The 24,532-nt window shown below is 40.8% G+C and overlaps 1 long non-coding RNA gene across 1 annotated transcript; it reads right to left on the bottom strand.

Moving 5' to 3' along the window:
* Nucleotides 1-427: 427 nt before the first annotated feature.
* On the bottom strand, nt 428-1,136 carry LOC143713528 (uncharacterized). The gene is made up of 3 exons (XR_013195109.1): nt 947-1,136; nt 722-862; nt 428-564 (listed from the first exon to the last, which is right to left on the bottom strand). It is a non-coding gene; the product is annotated as an uncharacterized LOC143713528 (long non-coding RNA).
* Nucleotides 1,137-24,532: the final 23,396 nt, after the last annotated feature.

The following is a 24,532-nucleotide window of genomic DNA, read 5'->3' as shown; positions in this document are numbered from 1 at the left end:
AGTAGCTTGTAACCCAATAATCCCATGATACCAGAAATGTCCAATAAAATCTCTGGGTATATGTTAATCTGGGGTGCGTTTCCTAAATCCATAGTTGCTATCCAGTTAGCAACTTAGTTGGTTGGCAATGGGAAATTGCAACCAACAAAGTAGCTAGCTTAGTTAGCAGCAACTATGGTTTTGGGGAACACACCCCAGGCTAATACTTCAAACCAAAATAGTTGGTTGGTTGATAAAAGGTTTTAAAATCCATGTGTTAAAAATATTAATGTCGAAAACAAAATGGAAAAACATAATTTAATATTTCATTCTATTCTAATCTATTCTTATTCCTAAAGTTTACGTTTAAACTTCTGGATGAGTGCTTTTATCTTCTCCAGACAGTCATCTGGCTTTGAATACATTTTCTTTGGGCCCAAACACATCATATTGTGCACAATTGAATAGTTCAGAGGGCACTTATCCAAGCACCTTCTTGCAGATGTTCAAAAGAACAATCTGGCAGTCTTTTCTGAACTGAAGCACACCAAGATCACTTACTCTGCCTTTGGCCCCTGACACCTCCTGACAACAAAACATGGCTTGTCAAATTTCTATGATCTCTCCAAACACTAAGCAGAAGGTTAACAATACCTCAATTTTACATATCAAAACAGCTCACACTCAAGTTATTCACATTTGTTTGATCTAAAGATATCAATTAATTTACAGGAAGTCCCACCTTGATGACAGCTGTTGAACCCATTCCAATCTCCACTTCCTTTGGACTCAGCCAGATTTTTTGATCAGTAACATCAAGCCTAACAAGTTTGTACGGAGTGAGAGTCAGGGCATCTCGCTTGATAAAGCGTTTAAGGAGATTCTGAAAATAAAATTCAATTCAGTTAATTTGTGTGTGTGTTTGACATTTTTTGTTTTTGTTGTTACTGTTGTTGTGAATGATTACCCGGATCAAATTTTCCAAGTCCTCCCAAAGGAAGGGCATCATTGGCACATCCGACTGATATTTCGCCAGAAATGGCTGAAAGGCTCGTGATATGGCGATGAAAAAATGGAATTTGGGCAGCAGAAGGGGATCCATTTGGGCTTTACATATGCTGTCAAATGATGATGTCCCTGGGTTCTTCACCTTATTTGACTTCAGAATGTCTACAAACCTCACAATGGAGGGCCAGACTTCTAACGCTCTTTCAACAGCAGGCAAATTTTCTAATCACCTATGCCCACAGAAAGGCAAGGGGAATGTTGAGGTTGCTGTTGCAGAAGTGAAATTTTCTCTTCTGGCTGGTGCGCAGTGGAAGAGAAAAGGAAGTGCTTTAAGCACTTTTTCCACCATCCACAATTCAAAACCACCCTTAAACGCATTATGAAGGGTGTGTAAACCACAGCTTCTGACAATTTTAATTTGTGTCCCAGCAAATTCTTTAGCATGCTCTTTTTGCAGGAGATTCACAAATTTCCAATTGACAGATGGTCCATCCATTGACAAGGAGAGCATTTTCCTGAGATTTAGTTCCTTTGTACATTCCTAAAAATATGAAAAACACACAAACATTATAAAAACTGCCAACTTATTCCTAAAGCAATAATACCAAGAGAATTTTATTAAGATAGCCTATGTCTGTCAAATATTTAAATAAAGTAAGTGTAGTTTACCATAAGATAAGGTGTGCAAACATAAACATACAGAAAAATTGCCTAATGCCACACACACACACACAAAAAAACTTTAAAATAACTTTAAGAATATACGATTGAATTAAAAACCAGCTGACTTGGTTCCAACATCAGGGTAGGAAAGCTGGTTTGGCACACATTTATCCACGAGAGGACCTAAACCAAAACCAACTGTTGCAAATTTGCTTGCCAATAATTATTATTATCCCATTTACAAACATTAAACACTGACATTTTAAATCACGTGCTTGTCTTAATTTGTTAAGATTCATGAATGGCTTACCTTGAACTTTTCCAGTAAGTCTTCAGCAGTGACCCATATACTGTGATCCCAGATCACCCGAGAACCATTCTCGTTATTCGCAAAAATACCTGACATGCAAATCCAGTTGTTTGCTTTTGGTGGTCCTATTCATGCTTTTGTCAAACATGAAAACGAAGCTGCCTTGATTCACACTTGACAGAAGTTCCCTTTTTATGTACGGAACAAGTCCAAATCGAGCAAGATACGAGGTTTTGTCCCTGCCACAACTAAATGTTTTTGCACATTCCGAGTCAGGGAACATTGCCTGAAGACGGTGCTCACGTCTTCGTTGGACGTATAGGAGTGATGTCGGCTAACCGTGTGCAAAACCCACAGCATTTCTGCCTTCAGTGTAGTGGTTGGGGAGAATGTACCGAAGGCATTACTTGTACTGGACCCCGAAGACACCAACGCGGGTGTAACGTTAGCCTTTGAAGTACATATCGATGCTGCAAACATCTGAATGGGGACAGTTGTTGCCTGTCTGTCGGCATAGCGCTTGTGCTTCTCCCCTTTCATATGTGTGTCAAGGGGCTTTGCAGCCCATTGTTCCCAATTGTATGGTCTTTTTGCATAGTCTGCACTGCACTTCGTATTCCGTCATTTTTTGTAACCAGCCGCTATATTTCTCATCATCTAGCCAGTAATCATTAAACCTGCACTTCCCCATCTTGGCTCGCGTCTGCCACTCTGAAACACTTCTTCGTCTGTTTCTATGACAGGCCTACGGGGAAAACACTGCACTACATGGTGTGTGATGCCTGTGTTATAGGCACACGCTACTTTTTATTGTCTTTAGACAGGGACGTGCGGATGTGAAATAACGTTAGCATGGAAAATAGTTTCTCCAGACATATCTTTCTTTCATTCCGCCCAGATGAAATTTATTGCCGCCCAGATGAAATTTAATGCCACTCTTCGAAAATTTTTGAAATTTAATACATTTTAAGACCATAAAAAAACGTATATTTTATTTAAGACGTTAATACTTTTCAAGGATCCGCGGAGACCCTGTTTAATGTGTCTATGAAATTTCAGCTGAAAATACCCTGAAAATAGAAAATTTATTATAGATTGTCAAATTTGCAGTCTTTGCAACTGTTGCAGCAAACAGTTTTTGTGTGTCTCTTTAAAATGCAAATGAGCTGCTCCTCCACCCTGTTCAGAAGAGTGCTGATCCTTGACCTTTGCACAAGCGTCGGATACTCCGGAATAACAAAACTATTCTCACTCATCCAAAATCTCACAAATAAACAGTAGCGGAGTGCAGCCTTGTGGAGAGACTCAGGAAGAGGTTGCTTTTAGACTGCACCTGGACATTTCTGAATGGTTAGTGGATACATTTATGTAGTTGTGGAGTTTACATTGATTCATCCACATACATCCACTGCTCTCATGTCTCCTCTAATCTCCTCTGCTCGTCTGTGCAGCAACAACAGAACAGTTTACATGCTTTGCTCGCATTTTTAGCCATTGCGTTAGAACTGTTTACACTGTTGTGCGAAAACCAAATGGCGTCGCCGTGGGTGGAAACGTGCAGATTAATGGGCGGTACTATTATAATAAGATCCCCTTCTTACGTCAGAAGGGGAGCGAAATCTGATCGGCTTTTGGCATGCTTGCAGAGAAAGGCTTAACAAAACAAAGTTACTGGGTTGTCACTTTTCACGTTTTCTGGGTTGGTAGATGCACCGGGACCCGATTATACTGTAGCACTTAAAGACGGAAAAAAGTCAGTTTTCATGATATGTCCGCTTTAAATACTAGACACTATTGGAATAGGTGCTAGTATATAAAACAATAAGAAATAGTATCTAATGAATAAGTACTATTATCTTAAACAAGGTACCAGTACCTAAAGAATAGGCACTAGTAGATAATGAATAAGTTCTACAACCTAATGGAATAGATAGTGTCTAAAAAAATATGTAGCATGAAAATAGATACTAGTACTTATTAAGGGCCCTATCATACACCCGGCGCACTGCAAGTGTTTTTTGCTAGTTTTAGCCCGACGCAACATGCTAAATAAAATAAAAGGATTACAGTGTAAAAGATTAATATTGTGTACATAAATATAGGGTGGAATCCGGCTTGTCTCGTAGATGGTCTACCATGCGCTTTGAGTGTTAAAATAGGGCCCTAAATGTTAAAACGGCTTGCCATTGCTCTTGCGCGTGTTTGAGGGTGCTTAGCTTAGCGTTTGGCATGCTACCAGTAGTCATTTCAATTTCTAAGATCCAAGTTATTACTTTTTATAACAATTACTTCAACAAAGTTGTTTATGTTTGTTTATACTTTATTAGTCCCATCGCTGGGAAATTTGTCTTGGACAACGTGCAAAGTCCGTACATACAAAACAACATACATTAAAAGCGAATAGAAATAAGTAAAATTATAAAAAACACGATGACAGTAGATACATACAATACAACATACATTAAAACAAATGAGAGAATAAGTGAAGGTAAATGCATGTAGAACACAATGGCAATTCAGAGTGTTTTATCTCTATTTAACGCTTTGATTGCAGTAGGAACCAAGGGATTTTTCAGTCGATTAGACCTACACATCAAGACCCTATACCTCCTTCCTGATGGTAATAATTTAAAGTGGGCATTCAGGATATGAGTAATGTCTCCAACAATTTTCTTGGCATGGTTTAAAATTGAAGCATCAAACAACTCTTGTGGTGTAATCTCTCCTCACTCCCTATAATTCTAAAGGCGGTGTGCACCAAATGTCCTAACCTCGATTTTAATTGGACAGACAAGTTACCATACCATGCAGTGATACCATATATAATCAAGCTCTCGGAAATAGACTGGTAAAACAAGTACATGATTCTCTGATTCACTCCAAACGCTTTTAACCTGCGTAGAAAGTATAATCTCTGCTGTAACCTGGAACAAAGATTGTTGACATGAAGAGACCAGTTTAGTGATTTATCTATATAGACTCCCAAGTACTTATATGAAGGTACCTGTGCAATGATATCATTACTGGGCTATGATCCCCTACACTTCTAGGATCAAAAATCGTCTCAACCGTCTTAGTTCCATTAAGTATCAGCAAGTTATTATCACATCAGCCTACAAATCTGTCCACCTCAGAGAAATAATGTGAAGCATTGTCTTAACTATTTAATAAACTTAAGATTGCTGTATCAGAAAATTTGATTAAAAAAAGTACTATCTTGACTTGCTACGCAATCATTGGTGTATAATGTATAAAATTGTAATAAAAAAAGGGCTACTGGTCTAAAATCACTATTCTCCACTGAGTTCTGTTTTCTTAGGAATTGGTATTACAATGGATTTCTTCCATAGAGATGGAATAATATGTGAGTCCAAAAATTTTGGAAAATGGGGCAGAATGCTGTGGAAAGCTCCATAGCGCAAGTTTTTAACAGAAAAGCCGAAATTCAATCCGGGCCCATAGATTTTTTAGAGCATACACCTCTAAATAAAGTGCTGACCACCTTTGGGTCAACCACTAGCCTCTGACCCGGTTCATATATTACATCTTCCAGAACACACGTTTAATCAGCTGGTGACTCAAACCTAGGAAAAAAGTAATTTAAATCATTCAAAAGTTTTGTGAGGTGGTGCCATATTTGTTACAACTTTCATTGCATCAAAGTTTGTACCATATTCTGTTTATTTTTATACATATTTTAATTTACTTGTATTTAATTAAATCAGTAGAATACTGAGCCCTTAAAGGGACCTTTGCAAAAGTAAAAAATATACAGACTTTCACGTGCTCACAAGAAACTTTTGCATGCACATGAAAACCGTATGCTCATGAGAGACTTTCGCGTGGGCATGCAGTTGTTTCTTAGCATCAAATGTTTCTCATGAGCACGAGATACATCAGGCATGTGATTGGCTAAGGATAAAAAAGCAGGAAAATATACTGAGAACCTCCCCACACACACACACACGCCGATCAAACTGGTGGCAGATCTATATAGTAAAGCAGGACCCATAACAACTTATTTGAACAAAAAAATCCATTTTCATTTCTTTTACAGATAGATGTGCAACATGCAACTTTTTTTGTACAGTATGACATGACAACAACTTATTTGAATTAAAAAAATAAAATATATCTTTTTACATTTTTTTTACCTAACTTAAACTGCTTAATGTGCAACATATATTTTAATTTATTTTTGTTTTACATTTTTACCCAACTTTAACAGCTAAATGTCCAACATGCAAATTTGAATGTCAAAAGAATTTTTGTATGACTTTTTAGCCTTTGTAGCAAGCTTTTTTTAGAGCCTCTACACGTTTCTTTTGGAATTTGCGCCTGGCACTCACAGCTGCTGCCACGATGGCATCTTTTGCCATTTTCTTGCCGGCCGTTGGCTTCTCAGAGTGATAAGGCCTTTTGTTCTGTTCTTCTTTATCTCTGAGCAGAGCTCTGTACCTTTGGCTCAATAGTTTTATATTTCTGCACAGCTGAAAATTAACAGGACTCTCCTTTGTCTTCAGTAGTGCTGAATGGCAGACACCTGCATGGCCTTCAGGTTGTATTTGACCACTTAATAGGACTCATATGTCTCAACACTTAGGTTGGCAGCTTTGGCTTGCAGGATGTTTGACATTACACTGAATGCTGATTCCACCTGTGGACCATGAAATGGGCATAGTGCAGACAGTGCAAGCTTGCAGACCGCTGGGTACCTCTGAGTCTTTCTCATAGCATTCCACCATATATCAACTCTTGCCTCCTCTGTCATCTGAGGTAGTCATGTCACTTGCATATCTAGGATGGGAAACAACAGTTCAAGCTCATTATTTGACAATAAAATAATTCCTTACAAACAACAGGCTACATTATACAATTACTAACAAAATAATCAAACATTTGACTTATTAAGAATCTGTGTAAATGGCATTCCAACAATTATATAGTCCTGTGTATTTCATGTTGAAATCCAGCTCTCTCCAGTTCATTAAGCTTCACAGCTGGAATCATGTTCGGCAACTTCTGGAGATGAGGAAGAATGTGATGGCTTCCCCGTGCATCTGGGTCCAAGCATGACAGAGTCCTTAGGGTTGGACTGTCAAGAGGTAGCTTTGTTTGAAGGTCACCTGCACAGCTGGTGTAGGCTTGGATTACCTTTTATAAATAAAGTACAGTTTAAGAAACAAGTAAAGACATACTGTATATGTGGAGCCTGCTCCAAGATAAGTAAAAGGTAAGTACATTTTATTTATAAAGCACATTTAAACATAGCAGAGCTATCCAAAGTGCTGAACATAGTAATGAATAAAAAAATTAAAATAAAATAAACAAGTAACAACACAGAAACATAAAACAAACAAAACAAACAATTAAAACAGGATATTCAGAGCCTTGTCTGCAGATCTTAATCTGGAAGGAGGCAAAGGAGTAAGAAGATCTGTTGGGCAAACTGGAGCTTGATCGTTAAGAGCTTTAAAAACAAACAACAAGATTTTAAACTGAATTCTAAAATTAATCGGGAGCCAATGAAGGGACGCCAAAATAGGGGTGACATGATCAAATTTCTTTGTCCCGGTCAGCAGCCTTGCAGCTGCATTTTGTACCAACTGGAGGCAACCAAGTGACGACTGAGGGAGACCCAGATACAAGGAATTACAATAGTTTAAGCGTGAGGTAATAAAAGCATGAATAACCTACTAATAAGGTTCCTAACCTGGGAGGAAAACAGAAGGAAAATGATTGCTTAGCTCCCCTATAGCACTACTCAATTTCGGGGAACCAAAAACAATTATTTCCGTTTTGTCCTCATTAATTTGGAGAAAGTTGAGCGTTAACCATTTCTTAATGTCCCCGAGGCAATCCAACAAAGCTTGAATTGAATCACCAGCTTTCAGCGGCAGGTACAGCTGTGAATCATCTGCATAAAAATGAAACGAAACATTGTGCTTCCTAATAATATCCCCCAATGGACGCATATACAAGTTAAAAAGAAGAGGACCCAGAATAGAGCCCTGCGGAACTCCACTAACAATAGGAGCAGAAGATGAAGAAAATTGACCTATCACCACTGAAAAAGACCTGTCTTTAAGATATGATCTAAACCACTGTAAGGCCATACCCTTGATACCGAAGAAATGCTCCAAGCGCCAAATAAGAACACTATGGTCTACAGTATCGAAGGCAGCCGTAAGATCCAGCACGATCAATACAGCATTTTTCCCGGCGTCAACTGCAAGTAAAATGTCATTGAACACTTTTAACAATGCAGACTCTGTGCTGTGATGGGCAGTGAAACCAGATTGAAAAGGTTCTAGTAAATTTGCAGCATTTAGAAACGAGTGCAATTGCGACAGGACAACTTTTTCTAAAAGTTTTGATAAAAGTGATAGCTTAGAGACAGGCCTATAATTATTAAAGCAACCCTCATTCAAACCTTGTTTCTTAAGCAAAGGCTGAACAACCGCATGCTTGAAACTATTCGTAACTATCCCAGAGAATTAATCAACGCTTGGACACTGGGACCGATTATAGGAAAAACCTCTTTTAGAATATTCGCAGGTATAACATCAAGTGAGGAGGTAGTTGTTTTCATCCTGTTAACTACTTCACAGAGTTCCAATAAAGAGACAAGCGCAACATTTTGGAAGAAAAACGGACTAACTAGCGAATTTGAAGACTGGTCTGGAAGCTGTAAAGTGAAAGATGTATGAATAGATAACACTTTATTCGCAAAAAACATTAAAAATTTCTCACAACGTTCAGGCGAGGGTTCCCCATCAAATTGACACCCTGGACTTATTACAGAGTTTATCGCCGAAAATAAAATCTTAGGTCTATGACAGCGTTTATCAATTAAATCAGAGAAATATTTAGATCTAGCTGACTTAGCAGCACTCTGAAACTTAACCAAACACTCCTTGAAAATCTCAAATGATACCGTTAAATGATCATGCTTCCATTTCCTCTCTGCTTAATTAGCTAAATATTTCTCACTAAACTGAGAGGCAGTAAGTGAGTTTATGAAGCGGGAGTAAGACCCTACAGATCTATTCACTGGGACGGAACTCACAACAGGGATCGTAAACAAAATGGGCTTATGATCAGAAAAGGAAGGATTTTCAATACATACATTTTCAATACTACAGTGAATCCAGATGACATAATAAGGTCAAGAGTATGACCAAGGACATGTGTTGGTTGGTTCAAATGTTGAATAAAACCGAATGAGTCCAGGACATTACAAAACTCAGCAACTAGGGGACGCCCGGGGCAGCAAACATGCACATTGAAATCCCCTAATAGTAACATATAGTCATGCAACGGAACAACAGAAGTTAAAAAAATCTGAAAATCATTTAAAAAAGCACCAGCCAAATTGGGTGGCCTATAAATAAGAGCACAGAATAGCACAAAGGTATGGAAGCTTATGTGTAGCAATATTCAATTTGAAATGTAATATGCAAAATGATGATGCAACATGTAAAATGACAATGCAATATGTAAAATGGCAATGCATTTCTCTATTTAAATTTACATTTTCCATTACATTTGTGCAATGTTTGGTGCAAAATGAAAATGATAATTCAATTATATAATTTACATTTGCCATTTCATACATATGTTTAAAATATGTAAATTGAATACATATTTTAACGCTTTATAAGTTGCAAAATTAAAATGAAAATGTATTCAAGAAATTATTAGATCTGTTTAAAATGTTCAAGCAAAAACTGTAGCAAAATGATAATTTAAATGTTATTTTTCTTAATTGCATTTACACTCACAGTTAAGACACTTGCGATTGCATTTTCATTAAATGTCCCGCAATGAATGTAGCAAAATTCAATGTGCAATTTGAAAATGCATTCCGAGCCGATCACGCCCCTGCCCCGCCCCCTCCCTCCAGCTCTTGTCAATCACTGCATCAGGGCGGGGCTCGGCAACATTTCAATCAAATCAAATCAAATCAAATCCTTTTATTGTCACACAACCATATACACAAGTGCAACAGTGGGTGAAATTCTTAGGTGCAGTTCCGAGCAACATAGCAGTATGACACGATGTGACGAAAACAATTACAGCAAACATCAGATTTACATAGATTACACATCTAATGTGCGCACAATTACTCACAGTACCATATACACTAACAGAACAATAAATAATATACAATGTACAATATACAACAGTTTACAATATACAACAATATACAATATACAACAATTTACAATATACAACAGTATACAAAAATACAAAAAGAGGTAATTATACATAGAATAGATACTCGTAAGGTGCAAATATATATATATATATATATATATATATATTATGTAAATGCAGTAGGTTATGTTGTGCTGTGTTGACAGTTAGAATGTTTATGGTTATTGATCATGAGGGATCAAGAGTTTAGAAATCTAATTGCTTGTGGGAAGAAGCTGTCATGGAGTCGGCTGGTGTGTGTCCTGATGCTGCGGTACCGCCGGCCTGAGGGTAGCAGTGAGAGCAGCCCATGGCTCGGGTGGCTAGAGTCTCTGATGATCCTCCGAGCTTTCTTCACACACCGCCTGGCATATATATCCTGGAGGGAGGGAAGCTCACCTCCGATGATACGGCTGGCAGTGCGCACCACCCTTCGCAAGGCTTTGCGGTTACGGCTGGTAGTATTGCCAAACCAGGCAGTGATGCAGCCAGTCAGGATGCTCTCGACGGTGCTGGTGTAGAACTGTGTGAGGATGTGGCGGTTCATTCCAAACTTCCTCAGCCGTCTCAGGAAGAAGAGGCGCTGATGAGCCTTCTTCACGACGGCCTCAGTGTGGACGGACCATGTGAGTTCCTCTGTGATGTGGACACCGAGGAGCTTGAAGCTGCTGACTCTCTTCACCGGTGCTCCATTGATGGTGATGGGGCTGTGTTCTCTGTCGTTCTTCCTGAAGTCGACCACTAGCTCCTTGGTTTTGCTGATGTTGAGGGAGAGGTTGTTCCTCTGACACCAGTGCGTCAGAGTGAGCACCTCCTCTCTGTAGGCCGTTTCATCGTTGTCGGTGATCAGACCTACGACCGTAGTATCATCAGCAAACTTGATGATGGAATTAGAGCTGTGAGTTGCCACGCAGTCATATGTGTACAAGGAGTACAAGAGTGGGCTGAGAACACAGCCCTGTGGGGCTCCAGTGTTGAGGGTCAGTGATGAGGAGATGTTGCTGCCTATTCTAACCACCTGGCGTCTGTTTGACAGGAAGTCCAGGATCCAGCTGCACAGCAAGCTGTTTAAGCCCAGAGCCCGGAGTTTCACATCAAGCAAGGAGGGCACTATGGTATTGAATGCTGAGCTGTAGTCTACAAACAGCATTCTCACATATGTGTTCCTCTTTTCCAGGTGGGAGAGAGCAGTGTGTATTGTAGATGCAATAGCATCATCAGTGGAGCGGTTATTGCGGTATGCAAACTGCAGTGGGTCCAGTGAGGAAGGTAGAACAGAGCAGATGTAATCTCTGACTAGTCTCTCAAAGCATTTACTGATGATGGGGGTCAGAGCAACAGGGCGCCAGTCATTTAAGCAGGTGATGTTGGTTTGCTTCGGTACAGGTACGATGATGGACGTTTTGAAGCATGTGGGGACTACAGACAAGGAGAGGGACCAATTGAAAATGTCCGTAAAAACACCAGCTAGTTGGTTCGCGCACTTTCTGATGACGCGGCCCGGAATACCGTCTGGACCCGCGGCTTTACGGATGTTCACCCGACGGAAAGATCGGGTTACATCCGCTACAGAGACGGAGAGTGTACTAACCTCTGTAGCTTCAGCCGCGAGAACTCTCTCCGCGAGGGGGATGTTAGTTCCCTCAAATCGAGCATAAAAAGTGTTCAGCTCATCTGGGAGAGAGGCAGTGTTGTTCACTGTGGAGTTTATGTTTCCTTTATAGTCCGTAATGCTATTAATTCCCTTCCACATGCTTCTAGAGTCGGTGGTGTTGAACTGTCCTTCAATCTTGTCCCTGAATTGGCGTTTTGCTGCTCTGATAGTTTTTCGGAGGGCATAACTTGCTTGTTTTTGCTCCTCCGCACTCCCGGAGTTAAAAGCGGAGGTCCGCGCGTTGAGTGCTGCACGAACATCGCCATTAATCCATGGTTTCTGGTTCGGGTAAATCCGTATTGTTTTGATCGGAACAACGTCTTCTACGCACTTCCTGATGAAACATGTTACGCTGTCAGCATAAGCCTCGATGTCGTCATCAGAGGCCGACCGGAACATCTCCCAGTCCGCGTGATCAAAACAGTCCTGAAGCATAGAGTCTGATTGGTCCGACCAGCACTGGATCGTTTTGAGGGCGGGTGTTTCCTGTTTCAGTTTCTGCCTGTAAGCGGGCAGAAGGAGAACGGAAGAGTGATCCGATTTGCCAAAAGGTGGGCGGGGGAGGGATTTGTAGCCATCCCGGAAAGGGGAGTAGCAATGATCCAAAACCCGGTCCCCTCGTGTGTTAAAGTTTATGTGTTGGTGGTATTTAGGTGCTATTTTCTTGAAGTTGGCTTTGTTAAAGTCCCCGGACACAATGAACGCGGCCTCAGGGTGCGCGGTTTCCTGCTCGCTTATTTCCCCATACAGTTCCTTTAGTGCCCGGTCTGTGTCGGCTTGTGGGGGAATGTACACAGCCGTGATAATGACCGCTGTGAATTCCCTCGGTAGCCAGAATGGTCGACACAGAAGCATGAGAAATTCCAGATCAGGAGAGCAGAAAGACTTGATAGAATGTACGTGCCTCTGATCACACCAGGATTTGTTGATCATAAAACATACACCCCCACCTCTGCTTTTACCTGAGAGGTCTTTAACTCTATCCGCTCGGTGCACTGAGAACCCCGCGGTTTCGATGGCCGAGTCTGGAATCTCAGCAGACATCCAAGTTTCTGTAAGGCAGATAATGCAGCAGTCCCTCGTCTCCCGTTGGAAAGAGATCCGCGCTCTCAACTCACAGAGCTTGTTGTCTAGAGACTGAACGTTTGCTAGCAGAATACTGGGAAGCGGGGGTCGATTTGCACGCCGTCTTACTCTGACGAGAACGCCGGCTCTTCTTCCCCTTCTCCGGCTGCGTTTCCGCGGCCAAGCTGCCCAGACAAAGGGCTCCGCTGCCGTGTTTGTAAACAGCGGGGCATCACTGAAGAAATGAAAGTCCGGTTTTCGGTGTTCGATTGCGGAACCAATGTCCAAAAGTGTTTGTATGTCGTACTGAATAAGACAGACAACATCCGAGACAAAAAACAAAAGAACTGTAAACAGAACAAACAAAAAACTACCATGTTGTGACGGAGCTCGCAACGCAGCAGCCATACTCGGCGCCATCTTGAACTCTAGGTTTGAGGTGTTGGAAGGAAACATGGCGGCGGCAGAGCTGATACGAGCGTACATTTACTGGCAGATGAAGGGGATCGTGAACAGAGAAATTGTAGTGTTTCCGAAGATTATTACGCGGCGTCTGCAGGTGATAGAACCAGTGCGTTGTTGGACCGTCTGGGAGAATGTTCTGCCTCATCACCCGTTTGATGTCAACATTATGCTGCGCTGTTGTTGTGTGATGCAGGACTCTGTTAATGATTGTTTCGTTTTGAATTAAATATCCTCATTGTCTGATACATATGCTTAACTTTATTCTTATTACTATTAACTATAATTACCAAATAATGTTGGAGATCCTACAGGTTTTCTTTACACATGCATTGGCCTAATACTCTGAGATCACAGAATATGATGGGTCAAATTCATAGCTACCGTTACCAAAAAATTTTACCACTCTTTATTTCTTCATAACTGACTGTAATGTTCAATAAAGTGACTCATGTGATGTACGACCATCTCCCATTTATATTTTATTAAGCATATTGATTAGATATATTGATAAATATACTAGATGTGTCGCGGAATCTGACGGGTCATATTCATACCGGAAATGTGGCCGCTCTTTATTTCACCATATCTGAATGTAATCTTCAATAAAGTGACTCATTTGATGTTTAACCATCTCCCTTTTCTATTTTATAAAGCATATTGATCAGATATTTATAAATATATAGGGCCATCACGGAATCAGATGGGTTTCGATGCCATCCTCTATAATTGGTCTAAATATTTTAAAAAACCGAAGCTGCACAAACAAAACTTTAACAGGCACAAACGAACGAGACTATTTTATTTGGAGGATGTGGGGGGCTGGGTGACCTCAGAATGACCTGTAAATATTCTTTAAATATCTAAAAAATTGAAGCAGCACAAACAATAAAGCAAAGTAACAGCACAAATGAAGTAAAAACGATTGAGCCTATTTTGCCGACGTTTTGCATTGGGTGGGGGCGGGGCCAACTTCACGCAGTGATTGACAAGAGCGGGAGGGAGGGGGCGGGGCAGGGGCGTGATCGGCTCGGAATGCATTTTCAAATTGCAGATTGAATTTTGCTACATTCATTGCGGGACATTTAATGAAAATGCAATCGCAAGTGTCTTAACTGTGAGTGTAAATGCAATTAAGAAAAATAACATTTAAAATATCATTTTGCTACAGTTTTTGCTTGAACATTTTAAACAGATCTAATAATTTCTTGAATACATTTTCATTTTAATTTTGCAACTTATAAAGCGTTAAAATATGTATTCAATTTACATATTAAAACATATGTATGAAATGGCAAATGTAAATTATATAATTGAATTATCATTTTCATTTTGCACCAAACGTTGCACAAATGTAATGGAAAATGTAAATTTAAATACAGAAATGCATTGCCATTTTACATATTGCATTGTCATTTTACATATTGCATTATCATTTTGCATATTACATTTCAAATTGAATATTGCTACACATAAGCTTCCATACAAAGGAGGCAGACTGTAATGTTACACAATGTACCTCAAATGACAAGTAGCTCCGAACAGAAACAGTGTTTATTTTAAATGACTGTTTAAAAACCATAGCAACACCACCACCCCTGCCAGCAGATCTTGGGGTACTAATAAAGCAACAGTTTGAAGGACAAACTTCCTCAAAAGCTGACAACTCACCAACAGCAGCCCAGGTCTCCGTCAAAAATAGAAAATCCAAGTTACGTCGGATGAAGAAGTCATTTAAAATAAAAGTTTTGTTGCATATGGACCTAGCGATAAGTTAAGTTGCTTAGGAAGTGTTTTTCTTTTAAAGGGTCATTCCACCAGTGGAGACATGAATATATATTGAAAGTTGGTCATACATGTAGAAGAATAGTATCATAAATTTCTAATTTGGGACCTTCTTGGCCGATAAAAGGCAGAAAATGACGTTTTAGTGCTTGTGGATTGTAGACAACAATCCCCATAGTGCATTGCAATGCTCAGCTCCGCAGGCCACTTCCACTACTCCATGCCGCCACAGTAGCTAGCATAACTGCAAGATATTTGTACAATGAACCTGCCACGTTAGTGCGTTAAAAAAATTAAAATAAACTTGCTTTACAGAAAGACGACCATTTTACCCTGTAGGCTTTGGCTGACGTTGCCAGTTGACGTTAGGTATTCTAAAGTAGGTCTCCAAGATGCCGCTATCCATATGGGGTGCGAAACTTGGGTGAGCAACTACACACACGTCCGTGTCATCCTCCGATTCCGTCATTTCGTCAATTAGAAATTGGCACCGCTGGAATTCTCAACAGCAGACAGACTCTTGTTCTGTGTCCATTGGCGCACAGTGAGATCACAGGCACCACCAATCTGCCCCAGCTCGAGCCATTGCGGGCTCCTCGTCCGCGGCAGGTAGATCGTTCTGCATCGGCTGTGGTGGCAGCAGCTTTAGCCGCCTCCTGTTCCTCCATAGCCCTCAGCTGCTCGTCGCTATACTGTGGCTCATAAAGGTAGCCACGAACATCCGTTTCTACCATAACTTCGTCAAAAGTCAAATGGGTGGAGAGTCCCTTTAAATTAATTAAATGTGTATTATGGTGTGATGGCATTATGTCGTGTCTAATATTGAGGACCATGTTGGAAATAAGTGTTTAATTCGCATTCACAGGTTATTCTCATCTTACGATGACATGTTTCAATGTTTTACCTAAATAAAGCCATACCATACCTTAGTTTTGAAAGCCTTCTCCACATGGTGTTCTCTCCCTAGTTGGTCAAGTTGGTCTAGTTGTGCCGGATGAGGCCTCAGATCCAACAAAAGGTGCTGGGAGATGGGCCTCTGACGATGTCAGGTCAAGCAACTTCATCTTTGGCCCGGACAGATTCCTTCCTTTGCTGTTAATCAATTCTTCTGGCTTGATGAAGCAAGATAAAAACTCCCTGACAAGTTTCTCCTGCTCATCATGGAGTTTATGAACCTTGGACTGAAAAAGCAGGACGTAACGTAAAGGAGGGTTTTCTTGTCCTCAAATAGCACCTGTTAAAACATAGAAACATATTTTCTCTCTGCACCAATCACAGCAATGTACATCTAACAAGCAATTTGAATGAATAAATTAATATTTACTTTTAAATGTGGCAATGACACAGTGAATAAGACGCATGCCTTTGGTGTGAGAGATTCAAATCCACTGTGAGACACCATTGTGTTCCTGAGCAAGACACTTAACCCCTAGTTGCTGCAGAGGCGTGCAACCTCTGACATCTTTACTCCAATATTCGTCCAGATTCCTCCACTCTCATGGAACTATAACTTAAGGACAGCGTGGGAGATAATTATCAGCAGAAGCGACGAGCCTCGAGAAATCATAACAACACTGGGTTTAACTTCCAAGCTGAGACCCACAGATAACATCAGAGGGCTTTAGAGATCATCATAAATGTGAGTGAGGTACTTAATGGCTCGTTTCCACTGAGCAGTACGGTACGGTACAGTACGGTTCGGGTCGGGTCGGGTCAGTAAACCATGATCCGGCTAGCGTTTCCACCGCCAACAGTACCCTACTTGATAGGCGTGGTGTTTGCAGGAAAGAAGCGATCAACGTCATTTTCGCGCGAAGAAGAAAGCGACAAAGTAAACACTAATGGATGGCATACAGCAGATCTTGTCCTTGCTTCTCGGCATGTTTGTCACAAGAAGACAAGCGCCGACATTAGGCATTTCTCAATAACAAGTACGCAAAGTTCTCAGCAGAATGACTCCCGAGGACGCGAGTCCGGTAATTCTCCAAATGGAACAGCGCGTTCTTGAAAGCGTCACTCAGCTCGCTCTGCATGTACATTTTAGGCAACAATAAAACGAAATATATTATAAAACACCACTCTGTCCCTTTTCGTTTTCATTTAAATACATTTTAAACATTATAGGCACACAAATGTGGTTCAGGCAATGTATAGACCTGATTATATACATGTTTAACGTTAGCCTATTTATAAAACGAAATATAAAACACAACCCTGCATCTTTTCGTTTAAATTTTAAAAATATTAAACATATTCCTGGCAATATTTGCATTTGTACAAATGTTGCAATAAACAACATTACAGTGATAATCTTGTAATAAAATAAAAAATGACAAAACTCAACCCAGTTAAATTTCAGTTTTAGCAATAATAGCCATTATAAAAGTATAAGTAAAAGGTAACGTTACAAGAAGCTACACAATAAGAGATAAAGCAAAAAATTCAGTCAAATATACAAATTCAGCGCTGGTCTAACATTAACGTTACAACGGAAAAGTTAAATAGCCTAAATATATGAAACTTCACTTAACCCTCAGCCAAAACGATTGGCCAGGGAACGAATTATCGATTCACGAGACCAAAGATCACCCGTTAAATTTACACAAGACGAATTACCACTACAGAGTCAGCGGCAAACGTCAGAACGACTAGCCGAATAAAGGCTGTTCCAGGCGGGGAACATGAGCGCCGAGCGCCCGGTGATCGCCTGGAATGGATCAAATTATCATAAAACATTATAAATAAACCACAGATTTGAGCTTTAAACAACTACATTCTCGTCTGAAAAACTCTTAAAACTACATTTCGTGAAAGAATAACCATACTATTATATTCCAACTGTATATTAAAAAAATGGCGCTGCTTTTGTTGTCATTCCCCTTGTAGCTCGCGCAAGTGACGATACTCTGTCAACCAATCAGCGTTCTGCAGTGAGTCTAGCTCCACCCTTTAGTACCGTTCCACTGTGCTAGGTACCCCAACGGAAGGGTACCCAAAAAGTGGTACGGTACGGTTCGGCTTTTTGGTACCATTCACAACTTTTGACAGTGGAAACGCAAATAATTGCGTACCGTACCGAACTGTACCGTACCGTACCGCTCAGTGGAAACGAGCCATAACTGTCCCAGGAATGATCGATGCACATTAATTCTTCAGTCCATGAATGTTCTCCTTCATGAAATCTGCCAAGCCTGCAGTCATCTGTCCTGTCCCCCCTCCATCTCGGCCACTTCCTTTCCCTTTCTCCGTTTCTCTTCGTCCACATAATACTCTTTTGTTTGTCTTGCTTGTGGCCTCATCAATGTTGAGGGAGAAGGGGACACTTCTGATTTCCTCAAGTACTTCATCCAGGATAGTCTTCTACACACCATGAATGAGCTTGTATGAGGCAGATGTCCTGTCCATTGACAGTTCAGCAAGTGCTTTTGGATCTTTGGCCAACTCTTGAGCCAATTCAATAATTGGAGGAATTGATCTGGGTTGTGCCGAGTTGTTGGCGCAACAATGATGTTATCAGCTCGTGCAATCTCAATGTGCATGTTCTGCTGTTGGATCTTCCACAGTTTCACATGTTTTGGATGCATCATATGTTTCCGGAGTGCAATCTTCCCACTTGTGCCATAATTAATAGGGTGGTTGCAAATGTTGCAAATAGCTTTGCCTGATTCTCTAATTTTGCTAAAGCAATTGAGTGAGAAAGCGTTTCCCTCAACTTGGACAGTCTCCAGCAACCAGCTCCATTTAAACCGATTCTTGACCCCCTCATCGATAGACTTTAATTCAGGACTGTTCAGTGCTAGCTTGGCCATGAGTCTGTGTATGCTGGAAATCAAGAATAATGGAAAATTTTCATTAGAATGTAAGAATAGTACATTCCTTCAATTTGGTCTGACAAAGAAAAGCAGGATAACGTATTTCTAGTGCTATAATTACATAAATAAAGTAATCTATATCAAAAAGTATATTCATATTTACATGTTTGACTATCTATGTCTATCTGCTCTTCAGAAAGGTTGAAAACTAGACCAGAGGTGCGCAAGCGCAGAAAGGAATAACACTTGCTATAGCTTAGAAAGTTTTAATACTTTCCATGTCTGCGCTGCCATTAAACATATTGGATCCACGGGGTCACTGTTCTCCTCATGTGAACAGACAGGCACAGAAGTGCTGCGCGAGTAAACACCACTCTGTGGGTAGTAACCACAGTACTGGTACAACAGTATTTTCTTTAGCGGCTATAGAAACATTTTTATATCTTCTTGAAATAATTTAGTCTATAAATAAATATAGACTGATGATACACGGAGCCACTTTTAGAGTAATGGTGCAGGGCAATATTGCTGTCAATGCTAATGAGTAAAGATTTCTACCGTAATACTCTTCCCCCACCACTCCGCCCTGATCGCGGCTATCCGTTAACATTAACCTAGTCAGACTTGCCAGCAATGTTGCTGGGCAAGAAGCTGGCAAAAAGTTGCCCTCGTGTATCATCAGCTTTAAAGAGTGCTGCTCTAGCCGTGTAGCCTAACCTTAAAGTTATTATACAGTTATATTATTCAGGAAATTCAGATCAAACAGCCAGATCAGTCGTTGTCTATTGATAAACTTTAGGAATAAGATTAAGTTCAAGACACTTCAACTCTGATGTGGGTGAGACGAGAGCGACCGCAACAATTTCATGGGATCGCGCCCAGTAGTATACAGAATACGTTGCCATGGTTACCACCCATAGAGCACATGGCGTTGACTCGCGGAGCCTGTCGGTAAATATATGAGGTAGCGCAGAGCGACCCCGCGGATCCAAGCCGTCTGAAACGCCTTTACATAAAAACCCTGTCACAACCATTCACAAGAAATTCATTTATAAGTTGCAAAAACCTTGAAAACAACTCATACATCATACAACGATTCATACAGCAAAGTTTTAAGGGTGGCTAGAAGTAGCTAACTTAACTATCTTATTATTATATAGCTAGCAAATACAAATAATGTTAATACAGCCTAAACATCCTGCCATAGTGGAAAATCAATCAAAATCGATCATCTAATCAATCGACAACAAAGGTTATATATAGACACAAGCAATAATACATACCCAGATCATCCGATCCGGCAATGTTCTTGTCAGGGACGTCACTGGAAGACGGGGGGGCTCAGCCCCGTTGAGAGGGGGGTTATGTGCGCTTCGTGAGGCACACGCGCGCACATTTGCACACACACGCAAGCAGTCTTGCTCTCTCCCTCTCTACTGTGCGCGTTCCAGGGTTACATCCTGGAAAATGATCCATATCTTTTCTAATCAAAAACCGTGGATGACACAATAGGTGCGGCTGTTGATTAAGGACAGGGATGCAGCCTATAGGTCTGGTGACAGAGGGGGCTACAGCACAGCCAGGAGGGCTCTTAGAAGGGGCATTAAGTCTGCCAAATTACAGGTCCTTCTCAAAAAATTTGCATATTGTGATAAAGTTAATTATTTTCCATAATGTAATGATAAGAATTAAACTTTCATATATTTTAGATTCATTGCACACCAACTGAAATATTTCAGGTCTTTTATTGTTTTAATACTGATGATTTTGGCATACAGCTCATGAAAACCCAAAATTCCTATCTCAAGAAATTAGCATATCATGAAAAGGGTCTCTAAACGAGCTATTAACCTAATCATCTGAATCAACTACTTAACTCTAAACACCTGCAAAAGATTCCTGAGGCTTTTAAAAACTCCCAGCCTGTTTCATTACTCAAAACCGCAATCATGGGTAAGACTGCCGACCTGACTGCTGTCCAGAAGGACACCCTCAAGCAAGAGGGTAAGACACAGAAAGAAATTTCTGAACAAATAGGCTGTTCCCAGAGTGCTGTATCAAGGCACCTCAGTGGGAAGTCTGTGGGAAGGAAAAAGTGTGGCAAAAAACGCTGCACAACGAGAAGAGGTGACCGGACCCTGAGGAAGATTGTGGAGAAGGACCGATTCCAGACCTTGGGGGACCTGCGGAAGCAGTTGACTGAGTCTGGAGTAGAAACATCCAGAGCCACCGTGCACAGGCGTGTGCAGGAAATGGGCTACAGGTGCCGCATTCCCCAGGTCAAGCCACTTTTGAACCAGAAACAGCGGCAAAAGCGCCTGACCTGGGCTACAGCTACAGAGCACTGGACTGTTGCTCAGTGGTCCAAAGTACTTTTTTCGGATGAAAGCAAATTTTGCATGTCATTCGGAAATCAAGGTGCCAGAGTCTGGAGGAAGACTGGGGAGAAGGAAATGCCAAAATGCCTGAAGTCCAGTGCAAAGTACCCACAGTCAGTGATGGTCTGGGGTGCCATGTCAGCTGCTGGTGTTCGTCCACTGTGTTTTTTCAAGGGCCGGGTCAATGCAGCTAGCTATCAGGAGATTTTGGAGCACTTCATGCTTCCATCTCTTGAAAAGCTTTATGGAGATGAAGATTTCATTTTTCAGCACGACCTGGCACCTGCTCACAGTGCCAAAACCACTGGTAAATGGTTTACTGACCATGGTATTACTGTGCTCAATTGGCCTGCCAACTCTCCTGACCTGAACCCCATAGAGAATCTGTGGGATATTGTGAAGAGAAAGTTGAGAGACGCAAGACCCAACACTCTGGATGAGCTTAAGGCCGCTATCGAAGCATCCTGGGCCTCCATAACACCTCAGCAGTGCCACAGGCTGATTGCCTCCATGCCACGCCGCATTGAAGCAGTCATTTCTGCAAAAGGATTCCCGACCAAGTATTGAGTGCATAACTGAACATAATTATTTGAAGGTTGACTTTTTTTGTATTAAAAACACTTCTTTTATTGGAGGGATGAAATATGCTAATTTTTTGAGATAGGAATTTTGGGTTTTCATGAGCTGTATGCCAAAATCATCAGTATTAAAACAATAAAGACCTGAAATATTTCAGTTGGTGTGCAATGAATCTAAAATATATGAAAGTTTAATTTTTATCATTACATTATGGAAAATAATGAACTTTATCACAATATGCTAAATATTTGAGAGGGACCTGTAAACTATAAAAGGAGGATTGAAGCACATTTCAATACATTCACTGACTCGTGGCAGGTGTGGTAAGGAATAAGGGCAATATCGGACTACCAGGGAACAACATCTGCCTCTGTGAGTGGTTCGACCACTGTAGCAGTAGAATTAAATCAGTTCTATGCCCGTTTTGATAGGGAGAACAAGACTGCTTTGTGGCCCCACCTGCCCTCCCACCACGATATGTCACCAGTCCTGAGCCTTCATGAAGTGAAACTCTGCCTAGGTAACATCAACCCTAGGAAGGCATCTGGTCCAGACGGAGTCCTGGGCCGGGTACTAAAGGACTGTGCATCCGAGCTGGCAGAAGTCTTTACCATCATCTTCAATCTGTCACTGTCCAGCTTATGGGTTCCATCATGTTTTAAGGCAGCCACAATCATTCCGCTCCCTAAACAAGCCAATGTTACATGCCTGAATGATTATAGGCCTGTTGCACTCACATCTATCCCTGCAAAGTGCCTGGAGCGGCTGGTCATGAAACACCTAAAAAAGGCCATACCACCTGCTTTGGACCAGTACCAGTTTGCATACAAGGAAAACATATCAACAGAGGATGCCATTGCTATTGTGCTTCATCAACTTTTGGAACATCTGGAGCACAAAAACACCTATACATGGCTGATTTTCATCGCCTTTAGTTACAAATACACTCCTGCTGAAACTGTGTAACCTTGGACTTAACAAGTCATTATGTTACTGGATATTGGATTTTTTAACCAACCGCTCTCAATGTGTGAAAATAGGCGAGCACTTTTCTAACACCATATACAGTACATCAATACTGATGCCCCTTAGGGTTGTATGCTCTGTCCACTACTCTACACACTTTACACACATGACTGTTCCACCTCCTTCCCTACCAATCACATCCTTAAATTTGCTGACGACACAACCGTGCTCTGCCTCATAACGGACAGCGATGAGACGGCATACAGGGAGGAGATTTAACTACTAGCAGAGTGGTGTAAAAAGCATAAACTGGTACTTAACACCAAAAAGACAAAAGAAATCATAGTTGACTTTCGTAAATCAAACCATCTCGGTCACTCACCCCTTAACTTCAATGGAGAGTCAGTTGAGAGGGTGAACAACTTTAAATTCCTGGGTGTCACTGTATCGGAGGATCTGTCCTGGGGCAGTAGCATTACTTAAGCTGTAGGGAAGGCCGAAAAGAAGGAAGCTGAAAAGAGTGAAACTCCCCCAGAGGCTCATGATACATTTTTACAACTGTGCAATTCAAAGTGTGCTGACTTATGGGCTGTTAGTATGGGTTTCTAGCTGCACTATAGCTGAACGGCAGTTGATTCAGAAGGTGGTGAAAACTGCATGCAAAATCATCAGGACTGTCCTCCCGGAGATCTCATCTGTGTACACCTCCCGCTGTCTGTGTAAGACGCACAACATCATGAGAGATCTGTTCCATCCAGCACAAGGCTTGCTCTGGCTGCTACCATCGGGCAGGAGGTACAGATCTCTTCAAGCCAGAACCACCAGAACGGCCAACAGCCTGTACCCCCAGGCAGTTAGACTGAATCAATACCATAAACGTGTGACATGCAGGCGACTAGTCGACTAACGGCTTCAATCAAAGGCAGACCTAAATAAGAGACTATTGCAACTTCCGTTTAAGGCCAACTTTAATTCCTTTTCCTTTTTTGTTTCTAACCTGCTTGTCACTGAAAAAAGTCAAACAATATTTTCATGTTTTTGCATTCGCTATTGTGTATCTCAAACAACATGAAATACAAGAGTACGAGATGAGAGAAGTTATATTCCTAATAAACTGCCGGTCACTATTTTATTTTCATCATAGCAGGCTCTTCTTGCCTGAAAGTTGGGTTAAATCCACAATTTTTTACCACATATAACTCTTTTCTGGAATAAATCTGATAATAGGCCTAACTGTTAGGAACAAATCTATTTTTAACTGCTTGGTTTATAGAGGAATAAATTGTATCCTTTCAGTATTTGATGATTCTGCTAATGTCTTTCTTATAAGCACCTCATGGCTGTTCATGGCTTCTCTGTTCATTTTAAAGAATATAATGCTGTGCTCAGAGCCATTGCCACAGGCCCCATTCAGCTTGATAAGAGTAACTTACTGTATAACCAGAGTGATATCAAAGAGTTTGATTTGTTATTAAATGGCTATAGTATTTATAATGAGAAATGTAATAAAGAAATATCCAACAGATGTTTCAAAGAAAATAACAAATTGTCTCTGGAGACAGATCCCATTGGAATGACGGGAGAACAGCAGTTGATATATATATATATATATATATATATATATATATATATATATATATATATATATATATATATATATATATATATAGGG

This window comes from Siphateles boraxobius, unplaced genomic scaffold, assembly GCF_051911475.1.
Source record: "Siphateles boraxobius isolate OS27281-9 unplaced genomic scaffold, OSU_SipBor_1 12, whole genome shotgun sequence".
NCBI lineage: Eukaryota > Metazoa > Chordata > Actinopteri > Cypriniformes > Leuciscidae > Siphateles > Siphateles boraxobius.
This window is presented reverse-complemented; position numbering and strand designations above follow the sequence as displayed.